The sequence below is a fragment of the Humulus lupulus genome, chromosome X (assembly GCF_963169125.1).
Source record: "Humulus lupulus chromosome X, drHumLupu1.1, whole genome shotgun sequence".
Classification (NCBI taxonomy): domain Eukaryota; kingdom Viridiplantae; phylum Streptophyta; class Magnoliopsida; order Rosales; family Cannabaceae; genus Humulus; species Humulus lupulus.
The window spans coordinates 20,576,995-20,582,994 of record NC_084802.1 but is presented as its reverse complement, the minus strand read 5'-3'; positions in this window follow the sequence as shown (position 1 = coordinate 20,582,994).

Here is a 6,000-nt window from a genome sequence, read left to right as displayed (position 1 = left end):
GATCAGATGTATTTGGTTACATTGGACTAGGACCAATATTGATTTTTGATAGATAAATAAGTATCATTGTTATCGAATCTAATCAATGTCACAACATTGACCATAGGTCAAGTCGATCTTAATTCTAAGTGATAATATTCTGCTAATTATATTATTTAAATTTTTTGACTTGTTCGTTACCAACTTACCCTACGGTCTAGCCCATACTGACATCTTGGAGATTTAGTAGCGTAATTGGGTGGGAGTATTATTCATAGATATGAAATCTATAACTTCTGTATGAGAAGTGAAAATATGATTTCCTTAATTGTTTTGTTCAAAAGGTTAAGTGATTGAGATCTCATTTATGTGATTAAGTTTGCGGGAATATCATTTATAAGGAACTTAGTGGGAGTTAAGGAGAAAATACCGATGAAGGGTAAAATAGTAATTTGCACCCGACTCTTTAGTAAGTCATCGATAGAGGATCGACTAACTGCAATGGTTATAACAATGGATAACATATTTCTGGTTGGGAAAATACGTTGTGTAAATTCAAGAGTTCAATTTCGAGTCTATAGTGGAGTCACAATGAATTAATAAGTTGTGAGATAATTTATTACCATAAATAAACTCACGGGAACTTATTGTAGCTTTGGTTCATGGATCTACGGTCCTTATGTAAGAACCCCATAATCTATTCCTTTATAAAAACATCGCTCAACTTATATTTATTAGAAAATACCATTTTAGAGAAAAGGTTCAGTGGGGCCTTGATAAAACATGAAATTTGGGCCTAATAGTTTGAAATAAAAATGTTGTTTCTTTATGTAGTCTTTGAAAATAAAATAAAAATAATAAGTCCCACTGACGTAATTAAAAACATAAACTGTAACATAAGTTCTTAATATTCTTGGCGCTCATCTTAATTGTTAATCGATCATAACACGCCCAACATCATACATTCCTAGACATCGGAACTTCCCACATCACTGTGCGAGCAAGGAGAAACCCTATTGCATACTTGAAAGGGGGAAAGTAAAGGAGTGAGCTAAAAACCCAGTAAGGAAGTACAGACAAATACAACAATATTCAAGAAAACACAAGGAAAACTACATACATATCATAAACTCATGGTAATCCATATCATATAACCATATCAAATTCATACTCATACTCATGATCATAATCATACATCATGTGATCATGACACCCCTATTATCCATGTCACATCATGAGGTAACCAGCATAAAGCATAAATCGGTAAGACCTCCTCTATGAGGTAAACACGAACTCAGGTCATCGAATAACCTCATCCCGTCCACCCTATGAGTTACATCATATCCTTAGTAACTCATTTGTTGTGTCGCATTCAACACACTAATAACCTACTTGTAATGACCCAACTGCTCTAGACTTTTGGACCATTAACGAAAACTATACATATACCCTAATCTTTAATAGAACTTACAAGTGAAAAAGATCATACTTTATTAAAAACTTGTAAAAACCAATGTTTAAACTTACATAAACTCAAAGCAGGATATGGGATCCCATTGTTTTAAAAAAAAACATATCTTAATTGAAATGAAAATAGATTACATAAGTAGGTGCGGAAAAATACACATAAACCATAAATAAAGACTACATTATCGAAATCGAACTCTCGACTCCTTGAATCCATTCATCATCGATACACATTCCCCAAGCATCCACGAACCTTACCCGCCACTATAGCTATTTTTCTGCACATATAAACAAAAAGGAATGAGCCTAATGCCCAGCAAGGAAAATCTACCACATAGTTCATATACATAAATTTCATAAGAAACATAAAAAACATAACACTTATATCATACACATACTATAATGGCCATTATTACTTGGGGTCCCATAGACTAAACAAGTCATATGCCCATTAGATTAGTGGGGTCCTACTAGATAAGTAGGTCATATGCCCATAATCCGTTTGGGGCTTGTTAGTCATATGGGTCATATGCCCAAGCCTACATACATACATAACATAACACATTTCATAACATAAAAACATAAGATAACAAATAAAACATATAACATATGAATTCTATCCTATATTCCTTACCAAAATTACCGGGATAAGAGGACCGAGTTGGGACTTTGGAACACTCCTAAGAACCATTTGAAAAAGAGTGAGTATAGTGAAGAAGAGAAATGAAAGGAATGGAAGGACTAAACCATTGAGAAAATACTTACCAAAAACTTATGTGCAAGTTCTTAGATTTCCTAACCAAAATAAAGATTAAGGTTAGAAGGCTGAGTAGAAGACTATGAGAACTTTTAAAGAAAAAGTACAGAAACGAGCTAGAGTTTGGGTTACCTTGAAGACTTATAAGACCGATTTAAACCTTGAGCCAAAATACTATAAAACCTTACTTCCCCAAGTGTTTGATAAGGTTATGATAATCAAGCTGATGATTCCCAACCCAAGTGTTTACACTCTCACACTCACCTAGCAACTTGCAGCCTCTGAACTTAGAGCAAAAAATGAATAATGGCTGGGTACTAGGTCCTATTTATAGAGTTTAGGAATGAAAGGATCTTAATTTAACTTGAATAAAAATAATGGCTTTTTAAGTGAAAATAATTTGAATTGTCGTTCAGCAGAGGCTGAAGACTCGTTCAAAAGGATGCTGGACTTATCAAGAGGTTGAAGGGTTGAATGGAAAATGATTTCAAAAACATTCAAAATATGCTGAAGGAGGCGATATATCACCCCCTATAGGCGATATATCGCCTAGACCATTATGCCCGAGGCAAACGTGCATCGTTTCGTGTTTTCCGTATCTACGTGCTGCGATATATCTCCCCCTATAGCTGCGATATATCGGCATACGCTGATTATTTAAACACGAAATTACACATTTTTAGCTTAATTCAAATTGAGTAAACAGCCTTGACTAAGCCCTCAAACGTATTCAAAGCTGCTGACTGACCTTAGAGCATTCAAATTTTACCCTTATTAAATTTAATCCTCTAAATACTTAATCCTTAATCACCCATACATAACATGTGCTTAAAATCCTATTGGTTCTTGTCTAAACCTTATAGTATAATAAATATTATCCTCAATATCAGCCATATTAATCAAACCTTAGGTTAACATCAATATTCTTAAACTATAGGTTAAACTTAGAAAATCTACAAGTACTACTATGAGTGTCCAAATAAATCCCGGTCTGAACCAAAAATCCACAGTTATAAAGATAATACTATTAATACTATAATACTACTATCTAACTTAGCTAAGTAAAGTTCTTGGACTCTACACTACTGCTTTTCATACAACATACAATAATTCATATCATGACATAGCAATTCATACTTTTCATAACATTTTAGCTTACCATATCTCATACTTTCCATAACACCATAACTCTTCCAATCATATTAGTTCACACTTTTCATAACATAATACAACATATTGCCTCATACTTTTCATAACATAATGCATAGAAATTTTAGCTAACTTCCTTACCTCAAGCCTAAGCAAGAATAGAGTGTGGGGTACTTCACAACGAGCCTAGAATCATAATCAAATATTCATCTTAAAATCATGTAAGATTACACATGTCCAACATACATACCCCACGTGTGCATGGGCCATGCACACGTGGCACAAGTTGCACCACAACTCTATTCATACAACAACATCACGTAAAATCATAAAAGAATCATTCAATTCTACTAAGTTATTCTCAATGATTTTAAATCAGGAACCATAGATTTATTTAAATAACATATATTTGAGCATAAAAGTAAACATAATAATTCATATCATGACATAGTAATTCATACTTTTCATAAAATTTTAGCTTACCATATCTCATACTTTCCATAACACCATAACTCTTCCAATCATATTAGTTCATACTTTTCATAACATAATACAACATATTACCTCATGCTTTTCATAACATAATGCATAGAAATTTTGGCTAACATCCTTACCTCAAGCCCAAGCAAGAATAGAGTGCGGGGTACTTCACAACGAGCCTAGAATCATAATCAAATATTCGTCTAAAAATCATGTAAGATTACACATGTCCAACATACATACCCCACGTGTGCATGGGCCATGCACACGTGGCACAAGTTGCACCACAACTCTATTCATACAACAACGTCACGTAAAATCATAAAAGAATCATTCAATTCTACTAAGTTATTCTCAATGATTTCAAATCAGGAACCATAGATTTATTTAAATAACATATATTTGAGCGTAAAAGTAAACATAATAATTCATATCATGACATAGTAATTCATACTTTTCATAACATTTTAGCTTACCATATCTCATACTTTCCATAACACCATAACTCTTCCAATCATATTAGTTCATACTTTTCATAACATAATACAACATATTACCTCATGCTTTTCATAACATAATGCATAGAAATTTTGGCTAACATCCTTACCTCAAGCCCAAGCAAGAATAGAGTGCGGGGTACTTCACAACAAGCCTAGAATCATAATAAAATATTCATCTTAAAATCATGTAAGATTACACATGTCCAACATACATACCCCACGTGTGCATGGGCCATGCACACGTGGCACAAGTTGCACCACAACTCTATTCATACAACAACGTCATGTAAAATCATAAAAGAATCATGTTAATTCTATCAAGTTATTCTCAATGATTTCAAATCAGGAACCATAGATTTATTTAAATAACATATATTTGAGCGTCAAAGTAAACCTGCTTATAACATGCATACGTGGGACGGTTCTTGAAACTAGCGTTGAAGTTGGAATTATTCGTTCCTTCATTTTCATGTCAATTTCACCAAAATTCAGCAATCATAAATAGTTTGTCACTTTAATTATTACTACATTATTCCTTTAAATCACATATTTGTCATTCATAAATTTTATTACAGAAATTTAATTTACAAAAATAATTACTTAGCTTTAATTTGCATAAATAATAATCCCATATATGATTTAAGAACAATTAAAAGAATGTGACAAAATTTTGTAGTTATTATAATTATTAAATGAATTCTTTGGTCACCTTTAGAAAATAATTTTACTTAATTATTTTGTAAATAAATAAATAAAAACTGCATAAATATAAATGAGCAAAATACATATTTAAAGTGTGAAAAAATTATATTTATCATATATAAAATCTAAGACTAAAATCATTTGAGCATATACGTTATATCTCTTATTTAAAAGAAGCTTTCCTTTCAAGAAACCAAAAAATCCAGCAAGCATTTTATTATATAAATTTTTAAATAATCAAATTTGTAAGCATATAATATTGTATAGTTTTCTTACACAACTTTATAAAAAATCACTGCCATTTGATTGAAGAAAATACATTATTAAGGTGTGACAAATAATCTTTTACTTCATTAGTTCTAAAATATAAGTTTGAGACATAACTTGTGCATTACTTTTAAGGTCATTGTTGATCATCACCGTCAAATAAAAAAAAAAGCAAGCTTATATTTATCTAAGTTTCACCTTTAATCCTGTTAAAAATATCACTTAGCATGTTTATACAATTCATGCATTCCAAGAAACAATTCTAATCATGCATCAAGAATCTAAACCATTTTATATACACAAAACTTAATTAACATTTTAAAGGACTTTATACCAATATCAAATCTTCAAACCACCTAGCATATTTCTAAAATCACAAGTGACAACAAGATAAAAAAAAAATTAAAACATATAAGGATAAACAAGGCCATATGCCAAGACCATTGTAACAACCTAAATTTTGACTATAATTGTAGAAATAAAGATGTTGAAAAATAAAAGTAATAAATCGTAAAAAGTGTTGCCTTCTTTATTGATAATTTAAAAAATATATAACCTGAGTATTAAGAAAAAAATAAATAATAATCTTTACAATAAAATAAAAATAAAACTAGACAACATTTAATCATAAAGTTCATAATTTCCCAAGAAAAATAACACGCGGCTATACGGCCCCCACATATTCACACCAGTCTTGCT